This window comes from Myotis lucifugus, unplaced genomic scaffold, assembly GCF_000147115.1.
Source record: "Myotis lucifugus unplaced genomic scaffold, Myoluc2.0 scaffold_197, whole genome shotgun sequence".
Classification (NCBI taxonomy): Eukaryota; Metazoa; Chordata; class Mammalia; order Chiroptera; family Vespertilionidae; genus Myotis; species Myotis lucifugus.
The window spans coordinates 1,833,223-1,856,006 of NW_005871245.1; the positions used below are offsets into that span (position 1 = coordinate 1,833,223).

Sequence of the window (22,784 nt, forward strand, 5' to 3'; positions counted from 1 at the left end):
GTATATTTTCTCCTCTATTTCTCCCAATATCCCATGAGATAGGTACTGTTATTAACCTCCATTTTACAGATGGAGAAACTGATATACAAAGAGATTAAGAAATCTGCCCATGATTCTGGATTGGGATACTGGGTTGAGGGGAAAAAAATCCTATAAAGAACATTATTGGGATGCTGGTAGAATTTGGATATGGACTTTTTGTTAGTTGATAATGTGTCATTGTTAAATTCCCTAAGGTGATAATTGTACTATAGTTTGTTCTTAAGAGTTGACTTTGACTCCCTGAAGTATTTAGAGATATGGGCACCATGTCAGCAACCTATTATCAAATGGATAAAAAATTAGTAAGAATGGCAGCACCATGTCTGCAACCTATTATCAAATGGTTAAAAAATTACTAAGAAAATTATGTGTGTACTAGTATACCCTAGCTGGTTTGGCTCAGTAGATAGAGCGTCAGCCTGCGGACTCAAAGATCCTGGGTTCGATTCTGGTCAAGGGCACATGCCTCAGTTGCGGGCTCAATCCCCAGTTGGGGGCATGCAGGAGGCAGCCAATCAGTGATTCTCATCATTGATGTTTCTATCTCTCTCTCCCTCTCCCTCTCCCTTCCTCTCTGAAATCAATAAAAATATATTTAAAAAAGGAAAGAAAATTGTGTGTGTGTGTGTGTGTGTGTGTGTGTGTGTGTAAAGAAAGAGAGAAAGTAAAAGTGGCAAAATGTTCATTGGTGAATCTAGGTTTTGAGCATTGGGGAGTTCTTTGTACTGTTCTTGCAACTTTTCTCCAAGTTTAGAATTATTTTAAAATAAAAAGTAAAACAACAAGAAATTTCCTGAGGTCACACAGGTAGAGTTTATATAATAACAGGGCTGAGATTTGAACTCAGGCCATTTGTTTCCAGAAGCCATGTTATTCTTTCTTTCTTTTTTAATTGTCCATTAATTCTTCTCCCCCCCCCCATTGATTTTAGAGAGATAGTGGAAGAGAGAAACATCTTTTGGTTATTCCACTTATTTATGCATTCATTGTATATTCCCTGACTGGGGATTGAACCTGCAACCTTGCTGTATTGGGAGGATGCTCTAACCAACTGAGATACCCATGTTCTTAATCACAGTGCTATTTTGCTGTTCTATTCATGGTGTTAGATAAATGAGGTAAATCTATACTCAATGTTTTATAATTGAGACTTTTGCGTGGATTCTGAATTTTGAACTGTTGTAGCAGTTCTGCCTCCTGGTTCTTCAAGGATAGAGTTTTCATGTAACTTTTGTTATTGTTAATCCTCACCCATGAGTATTTTTCCATTGATTTTTTTAGAGAGTGAAAGGAAGGGGAGGGGGAGAGAGAAAGAAAGAAATGTTGATGTGAGAGAGACACATTGATTGGTTGCCTCCCACACGTGCCCTGACGGGGGCCAGGGATCAAGACTGCAACCCAGGTACATGCCCTTGTCCAGTAATCGAACCTGCGACCCTTTGGTGCTCTAACGACTGAGAAACACTGGCCAGGGCAGGTGTTCATATAATTTATTGTGTGGACCAGTTCACTTAAAAAAAAAAGACTTTAGCCCTGACCGGTTTGGCTCAGTGGATAGAGCGTCGGCCTGCGGACTCAAGGGTCCCAGGTTCGGTTCCGGTCAGGGGCATGTGCCTTGGTTGCGGGCACATCCCCAGTGGGAGGTGTGCAGGAGGCAGCTGATCGATGTTTCTCTCTCATCGATGTTTCTGGCTCTCTGTCCCTCTCCCTTCCTCTCTGTAAATAATCAATAAAATATATTTTTAAAAAAAAGACTTTAGAGAGAGAAGAAAGGAGAGAGAGAGGGAGAAACATCGATGTGATAGAGAAACATTGATCGGCTGCCTCCTATACACACCCCAACCAGGGATTGAACCTGCAACCTGCATGTGCCCTGACTGAGAATTGAACCTGCAACCTTTAGGTGTACAGGACAAAGCTCCGAATAACTGAGCCACACCACCCAGGGCCTCATGCAGGAGGCAACCAATCGATGTGTTTCTCTCACATCAGTGTTTCTGTCTTTCCCTTTCTCTTCCACTCTCTCTAAAAATCAATGGAAAAATACCCTTGGGTGAGGATTAACGACAACAAAAAAAAGAATAAAAGGATATACTGTTAATTACTCTGAAATGATATAAACCAAGATGGATGGACATCCTAAAAGGATACTTCTTGGTAGAGTCCAGTTTTAACAAATATGATAACACATGATAATTGCTTCATTATAATTGAATTTTGTTTACCATAGATTCTTATTTACACAATACAGACACTTTTTTTCTCCTGCCAACAACAAACCTTCACCTAATGTGTTTTCATATTTTCTCCTCTCCATTTTGTTAATTCTTTTGCTTCTTTCTAGACCACTTTGGAAGTATTCTTTGTCAAACTCCATTTCCTCCAAGTTTGAAAAATACCAACAGGAATTTCTGTATAACTGTCCAGTTTTTTAAAATTTTGGCATTTAAAACCATAAATACCCTAACATCTTCATTAACATGATTTCTGCAAGGAGAGGAGCTGGTAAAATGCATCTGATTTACTGGATTGGCAGAGAAGTATTACCATTGTTAACTTCCTATAGATATTTGGGAAAACCTTATTATATGGTAACTGGAGGCTGTTGATGTTTGTTAAAAAGTATTATACCAGTTTAGAATCAAAGGTGTGTGTACTGTCTCATTGATCTATTGCTCAGGCAGTGTCCATTGTCATTCTTCTAATTGTACTTATTTGTAATATACTCTCCTGGAGCCGTGTTCAGGTAAAGATAGAAGAACAGTATTTTTTGGTCAATCTCTAAAAAAGCTTTCAAAATTATTCAAGTACAATCTGCTCTGGATATTTAAAGATCAAACTGCCTCTTTGTTTCTCCTTCCTCATACAGAATGTACTTAACCAAGTACATAATCTACTAGGGCAGGAGAGGGTGGTATAGGGCAAGGACACTAGAATTTAAATCAGAGTTTTCATTCCCAGTTAGCTTTTATGGTATTAAGGTTTGGGGAAGGAGTGGATAAAACTAGCTAGCATAACTTGTTTGTTTGTTTGTTTGTTTGTTTATTTATTTATTTTTGTAACTTGTTTTTTAATAATTAAAATGACTTATTTTTATTAAATCGTTTAATTTGCTTTCATAATAACAAGTCTTAATAATTACATTTTTATTTTATTTCAAAGCTGATAAATTTATTTTATCTGCTGATTTTCTTTAAGTTCAGTATATTGCTTCATTTTAACAGGTAAAAAAAATTTACATTTAATTTAATGAATAAGAGTAGCCTCTGAAGCTAATATTTTACTGAACTAAAAAAAATCTTTATTTTAAAGACAAGGGCAAATGTCACTAAGGTCAACCACGTATTAATCAAAATCAACTATTACAATTATATAAAACCTGTTGAATTATCAGTTTTGTATTTTTTATTTGACATAGGAAATCAACAAATACTTTTGAGAACACATTATATACAAATGATTATGCTAGACATGATCTTCTGTTCTTCTTTTTTTAAATGTATTTTTTATTGATTTTAGAGAGGAAGGGAGAGGGGGAGAGAGAGAAACATCAATGATGAGAGAGAATCATTGATTGGCTGCCTTCTGCACGCTCCCCACTGGGCTCAAGCCCGCAACCCGGGCATGTGCCCTTGACTGGAATCAAACCCAGGACTTTTCAGTTTGCAGGCCAACGCTCTATCCACTGAGCCAAACCGGCTAGGGCATGATCCCCTGTTCTAAAGAAGCTTATATTCTAGGAACACAAAGAACATGAAAATGTTGCAATATTGTGAAATCTCAAAGCTTTGTGTCTTGGATTCTTTTTTAAATTTATATTTTATTGTTGACAGTATTACAGATGTCCCCGATTCTGCCTCCTTCGCGCCCCCCCCCCCCCCTCCACTCCACTTCTGGCCTTCACTACACTATTGTCTGTGTCCCTGGGCTATGTATGCATACATGCATATAAGTTCTTTAGTTAATCTCTTTCCACCCCCCACCCCTCCACCCCCTTTGGAGTCTTTTCTCTGCCATTATTTCATTCTTCTAGCCATTTTGTTTTCATAACAATATATTTTGCTAATCATTTTAAGGAATATATGGTTGCTATGTTGATTTATTTTAAAATTTAGATAAAAGAGACAAACTAGTAGCAAAAGATAACTTACCAAGATGACACAAGAAAAATTGGAAAACCTTTAGCTTAAGTAAATTAAAGTTGTAATTAGGCAACTTCTATAGAAAACACCCTATCCAAATAATTCCCAGATGAATTTCAAGGTACAGGCTAAGGTTTTAGAGTCAGTTATAAATTCCACTTTTTTGTGCTATTGTCCCCCATTAAGAAAGTGACTGAATAGTTTACATTTTCACTTCCTGCCCTTTGTGACGTGGGTCTCTATTAAAGGGACCTAATTGTCACATTTAAAAAAAAAATTGATTTCAGAGAGAGGAAGGGAGAGAGAGAGAGAAACATCAAGGATGAGAGAATCATTGATCGGCTGCCTCCTGTAACCCTCTACTGGGGATCGAGCCTGCAACTTGGGCACGTGCCCTGACCGGGAATCGAACCCATGGCCTCCTGGTTCATTGGTCGAGGCTCAACCACTGAGCGACACCAGCCGGGCCTAATTGTTACATTTTATTCTTCATTATCTCTCACTCCCTTTCTCCTTCCTTGCTTTTTCTCTGATTTTTTTCCTTCATAGTCAGCATGAGTCAGAAAGGACTTTTCCATTGTTTAGAGACTGACCACCCTCCTCCCCCATCTTTCTATCCACTTATCCAATATTTTATGAAGAATTGATGGGTGGCAGAAGTGCTGCTTAGCACCTCAGGATTAAAAGATAGTACCTTCCCTCAAAGAGTTCACAGCGTATCCCCATTAAAACTGTAATATGGGATGGATGCTATAATAGAGGAATAATAGGTGGTTTTGGAAGTGGAGGAGGGCTTGATTAATTCTTTCTGGGGAACAGGGTCAGGATGACTTTGTGGAAGCAATTACATTTGGACTGGGCAGGGAAAGATGAATAAAATTTCAAGAAGCGGGGGGGGGACAAAAATGGTGGATATTCCAGGAAGCAGAAAATGTCTTGAATGAAGTCACAGAAGCATGAGAGTGCGGGAGGGCCTCTGTAGTGAACAATGGTTGAAGTACAGAGTATTGGAAAGGTATGGACAGAAAGGAGGCTAAAGAAGTATGTCGATGTCAGATAGTGAAAGGCTTTAAATACCACATATTTGCCCTGATCATTCTCTCTCTGATTTTTCTATCTCAGTCTTGTTCTAAAATACCTTTTACCTTCAGTTCTCAGATGAAAAATTTCAGGTTTGCCTCTGTGTTAGGTATTAGGTGCAGGTTCAGTCTCTGGTCTGGATACATATGGGAAGGCAACCAATCGATGTTTTTTTCTCACATCAATGTTTCTCTCTCCTCCCTTTCTCCCTTCCCCCTCACTCTAAAAGTCAATAAGCATGACCTCAGGTGAGGATTATAAAAAAACACACAAAACAAAACAAAAAAATGGAGGCCCAGAGAGGTTAATTTAATTGTTCAAGAGAGAAAGTTTCTCAGTAACCACCTAGTCTCAAACTCTATATAGAGCACTTTCTATCATCTTATGTTGATGTTGCAACTTTCTCATTATGTAGATTCTATCATTCAATTAGAAGTGTTTCCACTTGGATTATTGCCCCAGTCTTTCACCCCTTCATGTAGTAACTTCTCCCCACTGCTTCCAGAGCGCTTTCTAAATGCAAATCCATCATGTCACTCTCTGGCCTCAATCTTAAATAGTTCCCAATAGCCTTCTGCACACTCCAAGTGCTATAGTGTGGCATGCAAGGCTCTCTGTGCCTCTGCTTCTGTCTCCCTTATTAGCTTCATCACTCATGACTTCCTGCACTGCAGCCACACCAAGCTATTTGCTGTTCCTGGAACACTGCCTCTGCACACTCTGCTCCCTCCACCTACAACTTCTCTTAACTTTTTTAGTCCTTTAAGATTCATTCTCTCTCTCTCTCTTTTTAAATATGCTTTTATTGATTTTTAGGTAGAGGAATAGAGAGATAGAAACATCGATGAGAGAGAAACATCATCAATCAGATGCAGGGATTGAGCCTGCAACCCAGGCATGTCCTCTGACCGGAAATCGAACCCACCAACTCTTGGTTCCTGGGTCAACGCTCAACCACTGAGCCATGCCAGCCGGGCAAGATACCCTTTCTTTACTTACCCCACTCTGCCCCTAGCCAGAGCTGGATGCCTCCATAACCTTGAATTTATATTTATAGTCACACATCGCAGAATATTATTGTCCATTTTATTTATTTGTCACCTTCAGTAGCTTTTGAGCTTAATGAGGGCAGGGGCATTGTTGAATTATATACAGCGTGTGGCACAGTGCCATGAACATAAGGTTCATTGAATGAATGAATGAAAAAATAATTGGATATCACTTTATACAAATCCCACATATAGTTTGAAGTTGTCATTTGTTTGCTTGATTCTCACCAGCTCTATCCCTGTTTATAAAGGCAGAAAAGAAAGGGAAAGAGAGAAAGGCATGTGGAGGGGGGAGTATAGAGGGAAGGGAAGCAGGAAGCTGATTTGGGAGGGAAAGGAAAGGTTCTGAGGCTTGTATCATTTTAGGCCAAGTGCCTGGTGATTTTAATGACAGCTTGGATTTCTTTCAAGCTTTGGACATGTGCTAATTTTGATGACTTGCCCTATTCTGACCTTCGTTAGCTTTTTTGAAAATGTATCTCCTTTGGCTGATAACTCTCTAATTTTTTTCTCTTTATATTAGAGAATAAGACTTTGAGGTGCATGAATAAAAGGGAGGTAGTCGATAGCTCATGTTGGTCAAGGTGGCCTTGGTTTTTAATTTTTGATGTCTCTTCTCTGTACTAGATTAGACTCCTGATCAATTTCTAGGGCTTGGAGAGTATATGTATATTCTGTCTTGTGGTCTGGTGAGCTACTAGGAATTTTAATTCTAAAACAGAGGTTGAACTTGGGCTATTCAGATTGGGTTCTCTTCTCTGCTGTAAGACTGGAGGTCCAGACACCCTCCCCAGCCCCACCTTCAAAAGGGCCAAAACACAAGAGCCACTAACTGGCTTCATTCACTTGATAGATATTTATTGAGCATTCTTTCTGCACCTAGCCTGGTGATAGGCATTAGGATTAGGGATGACTGATCATCACCCTTAAAAAAGTCGCAATCTAGTGGGAGAGCAAGTAAGAAAATCAGTCATTTTAGCGCAGTGTGATGGGCTAGGCATTCACAGGATGTTATGGAAGTTTAAAGAGTGTGCAGGGGAGGGAGAGCCAACCTTTGGTGCAAGGCATGTCAAGAGATATTTCACTTGAGTTCAGTCTTGGAAGACCTTAGAAATTGGTGGGGGTAGTGGTGGGTGGTCAGACTTGAGCAAAACTATGAAGGTAAGGCAGGCTGTTGTGGCTCAGTGGTTGAGCTCCGACCCATGCACCAAGAGGTTGCTGGTTCAATTTCCTGTCAGAGTGTGCAGGAGGCAGCCAATGGATGTGTCCCCTCTCATCCATGTTTCTCTCTCCCTCTCCCTCTCCCTTCCTCTCTCTGTAAAAATCAATAAAAAATCTTTTTTTAAAAAAGTATGAAGGCAAGCCCTAACTGGTTTGGCTCAGTGGATAGGGCATCGGCCTGCAGACTCAAGGGTCCCAGGTTCGATTCCGGTCAAGGGCATGTACCTTGGTTGCGGGCACATACCCAGTGGGGAGTGTGCGGGAGGCGGCTGATCAGTGTTTCTCATCGATGTTTCTGGCTCTCTATCCCTCTCCCTTACTCTCTGTAAAAAATCAATAAAATATCTTAAAAAAAAAAAGTATGAAGGCAAGAGAGAACATGATGCAATGGGGAGCTATGGGAAGGTCTATAGACTTCATGGAAGGGTATGTATGTATGAAGATGTGATAGATGAGCCATATAAAGGGACCATATTGTAAATGACCTTTTCTACTTTCCTAAATAAAAGGGATTATCAAGTAGGAGTCTTTTCATTCATCCATTGTTAGGTGTTTAGTGTTTCTCTTACTGTTGTCTCTTGAGCAACTGAGTTTATCATATTTTATTTCTTTGATTTGTTCTTTTTATGATATCTGAATTTGGAGCGTCTTTCATTTTATGCGTTAAGTGACTCCACTTTAAGTACTATCTAGTCAAACCCTACACTTAGGCATTGTGGAGTGGGTGACGTATAGCTTTTAAGGCAGTTGGAAGGAGGAGGATTTAAATGACCTTCAAAGGCTAATGTCAGGCCCCCGTGTCAGTGTCACTGCAGTTCATGCATGCATGGAGAGTGGGAAAAGGAACTTAATTATGGAGGAGGGGAATCGTAACCCTGCTTGAATGAGTAGCTGAAGGGCCTGGGCCTGCCCCTTAGTCTCAAAAAAGACCTCTTATATTTGCTGCCAAAGAGGTCATAGGGAGAGCTCACATAAATACCACCCTCCCTCTTGGGTGTGTGAACCAGTCTTTCTTTTGCTTCCACAAATGCAGAATAAGTTCACCAAATAGTTTTCTGATCTCCATTGGGCAGAATTTGGCACCTTATTGTCCTCCAGAAAATCAGTTCCTTTAAGGCATGAAACATGGCAATTTTAGGTCAGCAGACATTTAATAACACCTTTTTACCTTTCAAGGGCTGGCCTCATGAGATATATTTTGTACAAAAGTACCAGTTTATTAAGATGAGACTTGAATCATTTACATCTTGAAAGGGGCTTAGTTTTAACTGCTGGTGTACCTTTTACCTGTGAAATTCTTGTTGTCTTTTAATGGTGCTGTCCTTCAGGAGGTTTGTGATGATCAGACGTTAGGCTCCTGTCTTCTGGTAACATTTGGTAACTGTTCAGAAACCATTCCATTGTTTGGGATGAGGAAACCAACAGTGACCCATGTCACTGTCGTTTCAGATTACAAAATAGCTTTCCACAGTTACCTTGGATGACAGTAGAAGCCAGCCTTATGCAGTCAGGAACTGTTCCAACATGGCTACAGTCTGAATGACCAAAGGAGTAGTCACAGTCAGCCTCCTCCATCTCATTAATTTGTTTTGGGAAATGGTATCTGTGAGGCAGAGCTGTATCTTTGGCTCATCAATACAGGGTCTAAAGAGGAAAATCTTTTTCTGTGAAATCCTTGGGAGTTGCTGAAACACTTAGTACTTTAATAAGAACTTTTTTATTTGGGAGGGAAAATGCTATACAAACATGGCCTCAGTTGTTGCCTGTACAACATATATATTCATGCAGTTCTCGCTATTTCTAAAGTTTGGGGAAAAGTTTTATGTTAATCTAAATAAAAATTTAATTTTTCTAAATACATATTTATATCTTAATACTCATTATTAGATTTTCTTAGGAGGTAGAAAAACAAAGCTCAGTCCTAATTTTTTATCTGTGTAAGCCTTTTTCCTCAATTTTAATAGAAGTTAAGTGCCCAGACTATGACAGAGCCCATTTTCAAAGCTGTTCATAGAGATTTAGCTATGCAATTTATTTACCCTTGGTCACCAAGAAAAAGTAAAAACCAAAGAACCAGATGGCTACTGAGGGGAAAATAACAGCAAATTTTTGAGGGGCTAGAGACCAGAGAGCAAGAAGAATGCTGGGGGGTGGTCTTGGGGAGCTGTTATTGGTAGTAACAAAATGGAAATAAGTAATGGAAATGTTAGGCTACTATATACTAAAGACAAAATTCCATTTTGGCTTGGAATTGTCTTATTAAGGAAAGCCTTTGTGATAATTGGAATGCCACAGAATTCATCTGGCTTTTTGTCCCATGAAGGCATTAGAATTTAACATGATTTATGGGAAACAAGAAATACCAGTTCAATTAGGGCAGGTGGTAGTATTTAAATACCCTTCTCTGTGGGATGGGGCTGTTCCCACCAAAATTGTTTGTGGGTAAAATCACAACAAAGATCCACAAAGTACAGCTATATGTATATTTAAAAAGAAACATCAGTTTCTTGCATTTTGCTAAGTGTCAAAGGTTAACTTAAAATATTAATGCTGAAAAGATTAATTTAAGATATTAAATCTAGGCAAAAATACATGTACATATTGTAATTACTTCCTTTTTACAATTAAAGTAATTGGATTGTATTTAATGACCTATTTACATTTAATAACTAAAAAGACTTATCTTTTTAGTATTCCCCATATGCAGAAAGAGGTAGGGAAAATTCACTTCTGATATAATTATTTTTACTTGGGCTAAAAAGGGAAAACAACTGTGCTTTTTAGAATGGTTAGAAGAATATTATTTTAAAACATACATGTACAGTTTAGGAATTACCCATAGGAATGTATTTTGGTTCATTGTAAAAGAAGATGAAAGATTATCTGCTTTAAAAAAAGAAGTCCCCAATGACAAGATTCGATGAGCTGAACAGTACACAGAAAATAAAACTTAAAGTGATTCTCAGGGACCCTATAGATAAAAGTAACCCGTCAGAAGTGATGGAACCCCAAATGCCTAGCTGTTTGAAAACAGAAATTTGTTTGAAAAGCATCTGAACATATTATCTGAGGCTGGCACTTTAAATGAGCCAGTGTTTATGTTGTTTAAAGTGAAAGTTGTGAAGCCTCTGAGCAGCTGGCTAAAACTGGGTGTAGAGAGGGAGAGAGCAGTGTGCTATCCTCATTAACACCATTTCAGTTCTAGGGTAAATATGTCAGGAAGGTTTTCTTGTGTTAACCTACAGTCTTTTTTTTAAGGGGGAAGAAACTAGTCTGGGGTTTGGTGGCACTTGTATATGAAAAGGAGAAATATGGGCATATTTGTCTAACTTCTTGTTCAGGCATTTTGTGAAGAGTCAGTGCAGTGTCGTGGAAAGAGCATGAAGTTTGGACACAGATGGGCCTGGGTTTAAAAGCTGTGTGACTTTGATAAAGTTTCAGAACCACTCTTAGTTTTCAGAATGCTACTACTTAACCTTGAAGAAGTGTTTTGAGGATTAGAGATATTGAGTGGACACTATAGGATACAAAGAAGTTTTTAAGAATCCCACCTTGACTCCAGATAGCTGCTGTTCTAACTACTACTTCTGTTAGGTTTAGAGATATTTTGTTTCTCAGTTCCTGTACTCATAGAGTTGTATACTCCAAAAACCTGTGCTACAAAATAGAATATAGTGACTGCCATTAAAAAAAGGTTCAGCATACCTTTTTGGAACTTTTGAGAGGGAGACATGACTTCAGACTAGAAGGGTCAAGGAAGGCTTCTCAGAAGTGGTGACATTTGCCTTGGGCCTTTAAGGTGAAATGATTTTTGTTTTGTTTTGTTAATCCTCATTTGAGGATCTTTTTCCATTGATTTTTAGAGAGTGGAAGGCAGGGGGAGAGACTCAGAGAGAGAAACGTCAATGTGAGAGAGAACATCAGTTGTTGCCTTCCGCACAGGCCTGACCAAGGCTTGGGATCAAGCTTGCAACCGAGGTATATGTATGTGCCCTTAACCAGAATTGAACCTGGGACCCTTCAGTCCGTGGGCCAACGCTCTATCCACTGAAAAACCGCCTAGGGAGGATTTTTTTATTTTTATTTTTTAAGGAAATGCCACAATCCAGATAATCCTTTTGAGACTATTTTACTTTCAAAGTACCTAAAGTGAAAATACCGAATTGACTCTTGACTATGATTTTGGAAGACTGATACCCTTTGTCTTAATTCTTAAAATTGGCATAATATAAGCAGGGGCCATCCATTTCTTTCTCAGGATTTGTCTCCACACTCCTGGAGAGCCTGTCTCAGAAGGTAAGAGGCCCACCTACTACTAGGCCTCCACTGAGATCAAAGAAAAGAGACCAATTAGAAGAGACCTTTGTGTAATGCTCTGTGCTATTTAATTTGATCTGCTCTCCTTAGATTGTTTCATTACCATTAGGAGGTGAGTCCAAACAAACTCAGCATTCCTTTGAATTAGTAATAATGAGAGGTGTCAGTTACTGAGTACCTACTGGGTGCTAGACACCCCTCTAGAAGGCTCACATATGTTATCTCATTTTATCCTTAAAACCATCCTATGTGGTTGGTTTTATTTTTCCCATTTTACAGATGAGGCTCAGAGATTAAGCAGCCTGAAGTCATATAACTAGTGGCTCAGGGCATCCTTGATTCCTTTGACTGAACATGTCTCTGGGTTCACTATTGATTTTTAAATGTGGTTAGCACTTATATGAACATCAACTTTAAAAAAGAAAAGATAAATTTTCATTGTTCGTAATTGTGATCATTCAAAAAGATTGATTAAATATGTTATTCAAGTATGTCATATACTTATGGTGATGTTATCTTTTCTACTATATCAGTGGTTCTCAACCTTTCTAATGCCGAGACCCTTTAATACAGTTCCTCATGTTGTGGTGACCCCCAATTTCATTGTTACAAATTGAACATAATTAAAGCATAGTGATTAATCACAAAAACAATATGTAATTATATATGTGTTTTCCGATGGTCTTAGGCGACCCCTTGTGAAAGGGTTGTTCGACCCCCAAAGGGTCTCGACCCACAGGTTGAGAACCGCTGTACTATATGCTATGCTTATTTGATTTCAGGACACCTACTTTTTCCTGTTATGTCTTTCTTTTAAAAATATTTTAAACTTATTTATTTATTTCAGAGAAAGAGAAAGAGAAACATCAATTTGTTGTTCCACTTATTTATACATTCATTGGTTGATTCTTGTATGTGCCCTGACTGGGAATGGAACCCCCAACCTTGTTGTATGGGATGATGCTCTAACACTGAGCTACCCGACCAGGGTTCCTGTTATTTCTTCTAAAAGTATTCACGATAAACACTTATTAAAGATAAATTGAAATTAATCTGACTTTAAGAATTTTGCAATACCTCTTTATGATTGGGGGCCCTGCAAAACTACCGAGGAAATCAATTCTGACTTGAACAGGAAGCACGGGCCTGTTATTCCTTGTAGAAGGAAAATAAAGGAGGGGAAAGCCCCGTGATTACCCTGTCTTTCTGTCTAAATCTGTGTTCTAACCATGGAGCAGGGTCGGGGATCTCAAGCAGAGCATGTTGGTCTTTTTGAAGAGACAGAGATTATAGTTCAGGAGAGGCTGAGGAATCTAAAAGCTGTGAGGTGGAGTTCTGGAAAGGTGAGAGCTGTGCAGAAAAAAATTGCTCTAGGAATCTCCTCAGGGTCCCCTTGAGTCTTTGCTGACCTCACACAGGCCTGGGGTCAAACTCCAGGAAGTTGGGGAAAGATGACCAGGAAGCTGTGAGCTAACTGGTTCTCAGAGCAGGGAGGTGTTCGAGTTCCTACCAGCCAGAATGTAGAGCCCACGTTGCTCACTGGGAATGAGATGGTAGAAGGTCCACATCTTTGTACTAGAGTTAAAATAGTCACAGAGTAAAGACTACTATAGACCCACCCTAAAAAAAGCTTAAAAACAAGCCTTCAGAGGTACCAAACTGAATGAAAAGTAACTTAACTGTCTATCAGAATAAAGCTTAACATTCTTGAAATGAAGACAACAATACTAGGTACTCAACATTGTAAAATCACAATGTCCAACATCCAATCAACAGTTAACAGACTCGCTCAGTGATTGAGTGTCGATCTATGAACCAGGAGGTCAGGGTTCGATCCCCAGTCAGGGCACATGATTGGATTGCAGGCTCAGTCCCTAGTAGGTGGTGTGCAAGAGGCAGCTGATTGATTTTTTTTCACTCACATCGATATTTCTCTCTCCCTTCTTCTCTCTCTCTCAAAACAATAAAAAATGCCTGGCCAGGGGGGATCAGTTGGTTGGGATGGTCCCATGCACTGAAAGGTCATTTGTTCTATTCCTAGTTGGGGCACATGCCTGGGTTGTGGGTTTGATTCCCCCAGTAGGGGACATGCAGGAGGTAGCCAATTGCTGTTTCTCTCTCACATCAATGTTTCTCTTTCTCTCCTCCCTCTCCCTTCCTCTTTCTAAAATCAATAAAAATCCTATATAATAAAAGGCTAATATGTCCCCTTTGACCGGGAGTTTTGACCAGGGAGTGGGGCCAGCCAGCCAAACCTCCTGTGTCCCCACCCCCCCCGCTGGCCTGGCCGGGACCTTGACCTTTCTGAACCTTGACCCCGTGCACGAAATTTGTGCACCGGGCCTCTAGTATATTATAAAAATAAAATAAATAAAAACATTTTTTATAAAATAAATACTGGAATATGGTTCGTGTCTGTTTCTGTCTCAGTCTCTTTCTGTCTGTCTCTTTTTGTTAATCCTCACCTGAGGGTATTTTTCCCATTGATTTTTAGAGAGAGTGGAAGGGATGGGGAGAGAGAAAGAGAGAGAGAGAAAACATTGATTGGTTGCCTCAGCTGGGGCCAGGGAACAAACCTTCAATCCAGGTAGGTGCCCTTAACTGGGAATTGAACCCGAAAGCCGCCACTGAGCCACACCAACCAGGGCTTGTCTCTATTTCTGTTATTTTTGTTATTTCCATAGTGTTGTTTGGTGAAATATTTCCATAGTGTTGTTTTGTTATTTCCATAGTGTTGTTTGGTGAAATTTGAATATTGTAAGACAGTTATAAAATCAGCATTTTTAAATCCTTACCTGAGGATATTTTTCCATTGATTTTTATTTATTTTTAAAATATATTCTTTATTGATCTCAGAGAGGAAGGGAGAGAGATAGAAACATCAATGATGAGAGAGAATCATCAATTGGCTGCCTCCTGCACGCCCCCTACTAGGGATTGAGCCCACAACCTGGGCATGTGCCCTTGACCAGAATCAAACCTGGGACCCTTCAGTCCACAGGCTGATGCTGTATCCACTGAGCCAAACTGGCCAGGGCAAGGTTGGAGAGAACTTGTAAAGATCATCTTGTCTACTCTCACATATTATAGAAAAAGAAATATTATATTTCATTGATTCTGAGATGTACATTTTCTTTACTTAAAAAAAAAATCTTTATTGTTGAGAGTATTACAGATAGCTCCCTAGCTCCCCCCATTGCCTCCCTACACCCGGTTCCGCCCTGCCCCATACATTTTAACTTCTCTTGAGTCATGATGCAGCTTAACAGTTAGTGGTATCTTAGATTCGATGGAATATGGTAAAAGCCCATTAGGATTGTGGCTTCTCCATAAATTCTTAGTGGTACAGTTCAAGGCTTCTGTTTATATTACCCCCACCTGGAAAACCTTTCTCTCTTTATTTTTTTATATCCAAATTCTGCTCAGATCAGATTTTTATCCCAGGAAATCTTCTCAGTCCCTTTAGTTCACAGTGATCCTTTCATCTTTCCTATTGTCATTATTGACTACATCATTTATTTGATATTTGAACTTAACTATTTATTTGCTATACTAGAGGCCCAGTGCACAAATTCGTGAATGGGTGGGGTCCCTCGGCCTGGTTGGCAATCAGGGGCAATTGGGGCCCATTGAGGCCAGCCAGCTTGGAGGGGGGGGGGGGGCATGGGAGGTTAGCTGGCTGTGGGAGCGCACTGAGCACCAGGGGGCAGCTCCTGCATCGAGCGCCTGTTCCCTGGTGGTCAGTGCACGTCATAGCTACCAGCCGATTGTCCGGTCCTAACGGTCACTTAGGCTTTTATACATATAGATTGTTACTTTGGTTTTGTCTTCTCTTCAATTATAAGTTCTTGGAGTCAAGGGAGGGATTTTATTCTTCTTTGTTTCTTCTAGTGTCTGCTTGATAAATATTCATTGATTGATTAGAGTACTATAATTAGTAGTTAACCATTAGTACAACCTGAAGCTTATTAATGTTCTTTAATGGTGAAGAGAACCACATATAAAACATTTAGAACAGTGCCTGGCCCATAGTTAAATGCTAGATAAATGTAGAACTAGTACTTCCACAATCACTATCACCACCAAACTGCAATAATCTGTTCTGTGCCAGGCACCATGTTAAGCATTGTATACATACACTAGTGGCCCGGTGCATGAAATTCATGCACATTAAAAGGGATTAATTAGAGGAAATATTTTAATATTGCTCTTTGCCCTTTCTCTAGAATAGAAGTGTCAGAGATGAAAGAAAATTAGTAAAATGCATATGAAAATCTTCCTTCTGTCAGAGTCTGGGGTACACCACAGGACCCAGAGTCAAGTCCCCGCCCACCCACGTGTGCCTCAAAATCGCATGAGACCCAGACCCAGCTGCCCCCCCCCCCCATTGGGCTAGATCCAGACCTGGCCGGTCCCACCCTTGTCAAGCTCCGCTGGGGCAGGGGGAGCAGCCTGAGGTCCCCTGGCCCAGCACAGGGTGGGGGGTGTACCTTGAGGTCCCCCGTCAAGTCTGCCGGGCTGAGGGCGTGGCCTGAAGTCCCCCGGCCTGGCACCAGGGTGGGGGGCGCGGCCTGAGGTCCCCCGTCAAGCCCCATGGGGGCGGGGAGGGGGCGCAGCCTCAGGTCCCTGCTGATTGCTCGTTAAGGCTCATTATGGGAACTCGGCCTCCACTATGGGTGCAGCCATCTTGTGTTACGGAAACCCCCTCCCCCACTCCACTATGGGCACTACCATCTTTGTGGCAGAATGACGGTTAATTTGCATATTCCCTCTTTATTATATAGGATTATTTTATTTTTCTTCACAACTTTACAAACTAGGAATCATTATACTAATTTAACAGTTTAGGAAACAGACCAAGAGATTTGACTGCTTGCCAAGGTCCCCAAACTAAAATTTGCCAGTAGTGGTTAAAACCCACACCTCTGCCTCTTACTGTCCATGTTCTTGCTGCTCTGTGCCACTGCTTATTGGGTTATGAGGGCTTTGGTAACAGCCCAGTAAACAGGGTAGAAAGACAAGAATGTGTACGTACTTTCCTCTCTGCTTAAGAACTTTTTCTTATAAATACCATGTATTGAGTGGTGAATAGACCTTGTGAGAAGTAGATGTACGCTGCCCTTTGCTGCGGACTCTTAGTTGCTGGAGTCTTGGCTGTTAGTGACAGGTGCGTGTGTGACACTTTTTCAGGAATGAATTCTTGTTACAGATAGCAGAATGGAATTATATGTCTGTCTGCTCCATGATTCCACTCCTAGTGTTCACATGTAATTGTGATTGCTAGGCCTCTCTCCTCACTTAGTGTATTAAAGTGTCACATCCAGGACTGCTGCTTCTGCCTGCTCCATGACCACACAGTGTGTTTGTATATTGCCCTGAGCTGTCAGCAAAACATTTTGCTGAATATCCTTTTTTGTTGTTGCTCTGCAACCTTTTTTCCCTGGCCTTTCTCAGTTGTGTAAAGTAAGTTTCTTTTTTGGCCTTTCCATCCCAAAGAGGGAGCAGTTACTGCAGAGAAGCTTGAAGTATGAAGTGAGGCATCATAGAGATTAAAATGAATGGTTAGACAGCTGGCAGGATGAAATGAGACTTTCTTGGTGCCTGGTGTGTGATTCGGCTCTGATTATCTCCTTTCTCCCTCATTTTCAAACCTGCCTCTGTATCTAATCCACCAGTGGGTACTCCAGTACCTTGTCTGTAGGGAGCTTAACCTAGTGCAGTACTCACTGCTCCTTGCAGGAACCAGGAAAGAAAGGTTACAGCCTAGCCCCATCCTCTCCATCTCTGAGTAAGGCAGTAAAGTGGGATTAGACAATCTTCCATAAAAAACAACTGTGTGTTTCCCATATGGTTGCACATGCCCAGGTTTGGCTTCCTCCCAGGTACTCAAGCCCAGGTACTTGGAGAAGAACGCATTTTGTATCTTCTTATCTCAGATTTTTGAGCACCACCAACTGGAATTCACTCTCTTCTGTCATTGGATATAAATAAGAAAGGAAGCTCTTAAAAATGAAAACTATTGGTATCTGTTATCACAATATTGCAAGTTATTGACATATTTCTAGTAATCCTGTGCACTGATTTGTTGAGGTTTGATACTTTTTTATGTTGGTATTTATTTTTCAAAGCAACTTAGTTGTTTTTCATGTTAAATTCCTCTGTGATTATAATGCTCAATTGATGATTATAGCTCAAAGAAATCTGGTACTTGAGTATCCACAAATGTTAGGTAAAATTTCTCCATTTCTGAATGAAATCATTTATAATTTATATTTATCTAGTCAGAGTAAAGGGAAGCCCATTTAGATGGGTAGTATGGAATATTTCAGACCATTCCATTTTGATGAATTGGCTATTGCTAGAAATTGGCATTAAACTGCGACAATAAATGAACTCTGTGTCTGTGACTGAAAGTCATCAATGATAACACTGTAGACCCTGTATAATTTAAGTGGATACATAGCAGGGAACTTGAGCCAAGATAGAGATACAAGAAATATTTTATGTGAATAAATGTTTTCTTTGGAGTTCAGAACAGTTTGCAAACAAAAATCCCAGTTTCATATAGCATCTTTTAAGAGTTTTTTTTTTAGTGCAGCTCACAGCTGAACTAGAGGATGAATTGAGACTCCCCTCCCCACCCCATCCCCCCAATTGCCAGTCATCATTAGACTAAGGACTGGAATCCAGGTTTCTGACTCGCAGTTTAAGTGTATTTTCCTTTGGACAACCAGATGGATCCTACTCAGAGGAAAGCCTAATTTTGGCCATTTAAGAGGCAGTTTTCTATGGAATAGGTGAAGCTAGAAGAAACCAATTTTGAATGGAAAATGATCCCCCCCAAATTTTAGTTTTAAGAGCAAAGCTGTGATTAGAGCTTGAAGCATAATAAAAGTAAGAACAAAAGGTGGTATTTCCCACAAAAAAGATAATAGGAAATTACAGAATTACCAGGTGTGAATGGTCTTTGATAAATATACAGTGCGCTCAAGAAGTGAGATATTGGCCCTGGCCTGTTTGCTCAATGGTTAGAACATCCACCTACAGACCGAAGGAGGAGGCAGCCAATTGATGTATCTTTCTCATGTTGATGTCTCTCTCTCTCTCCCTCTCTCTCTCCCTCCTCCCTCCCTGCCCCCCTACCCCTCCTCCACCATCCCTCCCTTCCACTCTCAATCGATGGAAAAACATCCTCAGGTGAGAATTAAAAAAAAAAAAAGTGAAATACTAGAATATAGAAGTCCTATTTCCTGGGCTGCTTTCCCCCAACCAAATCAGGATAAGAAGAAGCCTTACATTTATTGAATGTAGGTCCATAGCTGGTATTCCTTTATGAAATTAGAAATTTCTCCTTGTTTCACAAGTAAGCTCTTTTTTCTTGTTTCTCCCAATCAGATACTTTCTCTGTCCACCTTGGGAGTTCCATTTCTGTCTTACTCTTTTCCACATTACTCTAGTGACCTAAACTAATTTGTCAGTAACACCTTGTGTTTGGAGAGAGTCTGGTTATATTTGTAGGTTCAGCTCCACACTGAATTTCAACAGGATGTGGGTGGGTGTGTGAGTCTATAATGAGGCATTCCTGCTTGTGGTTGTTGCATGGTAGTGAGGATAACTATATTCAACAGTAAATTCATACTTCTTTAAACATTTTAGTAGATAAACTTAGATTACAGTAAGCCTGTGTGCTGGCTCTCATTTTTAAGTTAAATGATTATTTGACTTTTCAATTGAAATTCTTTATGCATATTCTTTAACATAAAGAATCTTATCTCTTGAAAGAGAAAACTGGTCTACAAAGTAAAGCTCTTCTCATATGCCCCCATCCAAAATGCTGTTAACTATAGAACAGTGGGAAATGCTGAAGTGAAAGCAGAAGTCCTAATTGCCACATACAGCATCCCCACATGTTGTCGTCCCCTGCTATTGCTGATCAGCTTTTTGGAGGTACATTTCAAAAAGGAACTGCCTTGAAAGGCATTTCTGTTGTTATGGTTATTGGTATAGCTCAGATGTACTTGCTTTTGGACACGACTATAGAAATATAATGTTATCTAAATGAAGTGTTTATTTATTTATAATAAACAGTTAGTAATAAACATTATTGCCGGGACGAGCAGTCATCTGTCTTCTATGGGTTACAAATGCCTCCTCCCTCTCACATGCAGCCTTCCTTTATTACCTTCTTCCACCCTACCAATTCCTACTTCTCACCTCCTTCCACTCCTGCCCCAGTCCGCAGAATTTTAGTAATTAGTTTATGTGAAATGAAAAAGGTTGAAAATCGCTGGTCTAGACCAGTCAGTATACTGCCAGGCCAGGCTAAGAAGGAATGCCTGGAGTCTTTTCTTTGTTCTTCTCATTCTCGAGTCCCTTAGGCTGAAAATAGTCAGGCGTACAGATGGGGTTTGCTGTTGAGCCTGGCTGGATGTCTAGAACTGGTCCAAAGATTTTTTTTTTTTACTTTTATGGGGAGCCAACTCCCAAATCAGTCTGGGAGCCTCCCAGGGTGTAAATAATTGAACCTCGGGACCAGATCTGTGTGAACCATCCTTTGGGCCATTCTGGATCCTGCAGGTTCTGGTAACTAGATGAATCTAGACTGGAGAAGGGCTTGATTCATGGCCATGATTCACCTAAACCTGCCTCTGACTTTGCTTCATGAGGAGGTTATGGCAGGTTAGGCAGAAGCAAACTCAGAGCTTCTGAAAGGTCATCTAGCTTAGTCCCTTTATTTTGCAGATGAGGAAACGGTAGCACAGAGCGAGAATTATCTTTAATTTAGAAGGCATTGTGAAGTCATTCATTCTGACCTGTCAGCATCAACATCTAGGAATGTCTCCCCTAAAATGCCTGACAGCTGGTCACCCAGAGGATGGTCTGGGGACTCATAATTTTAAAGAGAGAATAGCTCTAATTAAAAGAGCTAACTGAATTGAAATCTTTCTCTGTAACTTTTATCTTCTCAGTGGTTCTAATTTAGTTCCTTTCCCATGTAACAACCCCCAAGGTAAGACCACTTCAAACCCCCAAATTAGCAAATATCACTATAGCATATACTTTACTTTTCTTTTTAATATAGTTTATTGATTTTTTACAGAGAGGAAGGGAGAGGGATAGAGAGTTAGAAACATCGATGAGAGAGAAACATCGATCAGCTGCCTCCTGCACACCTCCTACTGGGGATGTGCCCACAACCAAGGTACATGCCCTTGACCGGATCGAACCTGGGACCTTTCAGTCCGCAGGCCGACGCTCCATCCACTGAGCCAAACCGGTTAGGGCAGCATATACTTTTCTTAATCAAAGTACAGCTAAAAAAGAACTTTATTGAATCTATAAAAACATGGCATTCTATACTCTTTCATATATTTAAAACTTCTTTTCTGAGCTAAGAATCACTACTTTCTTAGTTTTCTTCACTTTCTCTTCATTTCTGTAACTGGCACTAGCATTTAGCTCTTTCCATGAAACTTTTAAAAAACAAACCTACATTTTATCACTTTGTGAGTCTAATTGTACAAAACTACCAGGAGTTTTGGTAGCAGAACTCACCCCTGTAACCTGTCTGTGATTTCTATTGTCTCCTTCTTAGCCTGTGAAGAGTTTCCCAACTGGTCTTCTTACCCTCCAGCCTTCTCGTGCCCAAATATAAATTCTTTGCTTCTGTTAGAATCATTTGTCTAAAATGCAAATTTGATCGTGGTAACTTCCTTAATTCAGTAGTTCCTCAGCACTCAGTGCTTCAAAAATTTTCCACTAAGTGACAACTGATGATAGAGGAGCCTTTCTCAGCTGGATTTCCATAAGAGAATTAATCCCTGATACCATTAGACATCCATTGTATGTAAATGTATTACTTTATCCAGTGCCTCTGGAATGATGCTAGTTATGTACAGTCTTGAGGAGAATTGAGAAAATAGTCACTCAAATAATTTTTTTTTGTTCTGTGGTTCAGATGAGGAACCCAGTATGAAAGAGTGGAGGAGAGAGAGAATGTTATGTTCTTTAGTAGGTCCAGAAGCATGGCTCGGAGCCACCTCCAGAAAAAAAACCTACCAAATTTCATTGAAGTCTGGGGTTTCATCTTTAAATGTATGTCACTATTGCATTCTACTACATAGTAAGTCCAAGGATAAAAATGTTTTAAAATACTTATCAATGAAAAAAGTTGATTTTCCAGGAAGATTTTCCTAGGGTTCGTAGAACTACAAATAACTACATTTTTTACCCCTGTAGTGGACATTTTACATATGCTATATTACTTACTATCTCTAGGAAAATTACCCAAGATCACACAGCTAGTCAGGTGTCAGAGTCAGTGTTCTAACCCAGTATGTCTCAACTCTACAACTTGAAACTGAGTTGAGAGTCAAGAACCTAAAAGTCTTTGCCCATTTCTAAGTTTATCTTCACCAGAAGGTAGGATTTTTTTTCGTGGTCAAATTATTATTGTGGTTCAGATCATGAATAATTCCATACTTTGTATGCAAAACATAACTAACCTTGATTATCCAAAACAAAAGTAAGCAGTGATGCAGGTAGTTCCATATAACAGGGAATCTTGTCTCTTTTTGGTGGCTCTGAAACATATTAAATTACTTTTTAAGTAGCAGATATACTTTTCTAATTGTTTTTTCTTGGTGGTTATTTACATATTATCATTTCTTTTTTTTTATATACGAAACGCTTCATGAATTTGCGTGTCATCCTTGCGCAGGGGCCATGCTGATTTTCTCTGTATCGTTCCACTTTTAGTATATGTGCTGCCAAAGCGCACACCATATTGTCATTTTTTGAGTACTCTTTAGCTAGTTATAGGAACTGGCATTTTTGGCAAGAGGAAGCCATCTTGGTATTGAAAATTTGGTTTTAGGTAAATCCAACCCAGGTGACAGAATTGACTCCATTTGTGTCTGCTTACCCAAAGCAC

The 22,784-nt window shown here is 39.9% G+C and overlaps 1 protein-coding gene and 1 non-coding gene across 3 annotated transcripts in view; one reads left to right on the forward strand and one right to left on the reverse strand.

The window, feature by feature from the left end:
* The window catches only part of WASF2 (WAS protein family member 2), a 63,768-nt gene that overhangs the window by 17,819 nt on the left and 23,165 nt on the right, over nt 1-22,784 (forward strand). The window lies entirely within an intron of this gene.
* Nucleotides 22,527-22,631, reverse strand: LOC111827660. The gene has a single exon (XR_002831306.1). It is a non-coding gene; the product is annotated as a U6 spliceosomal RNA (small nuclear RNA).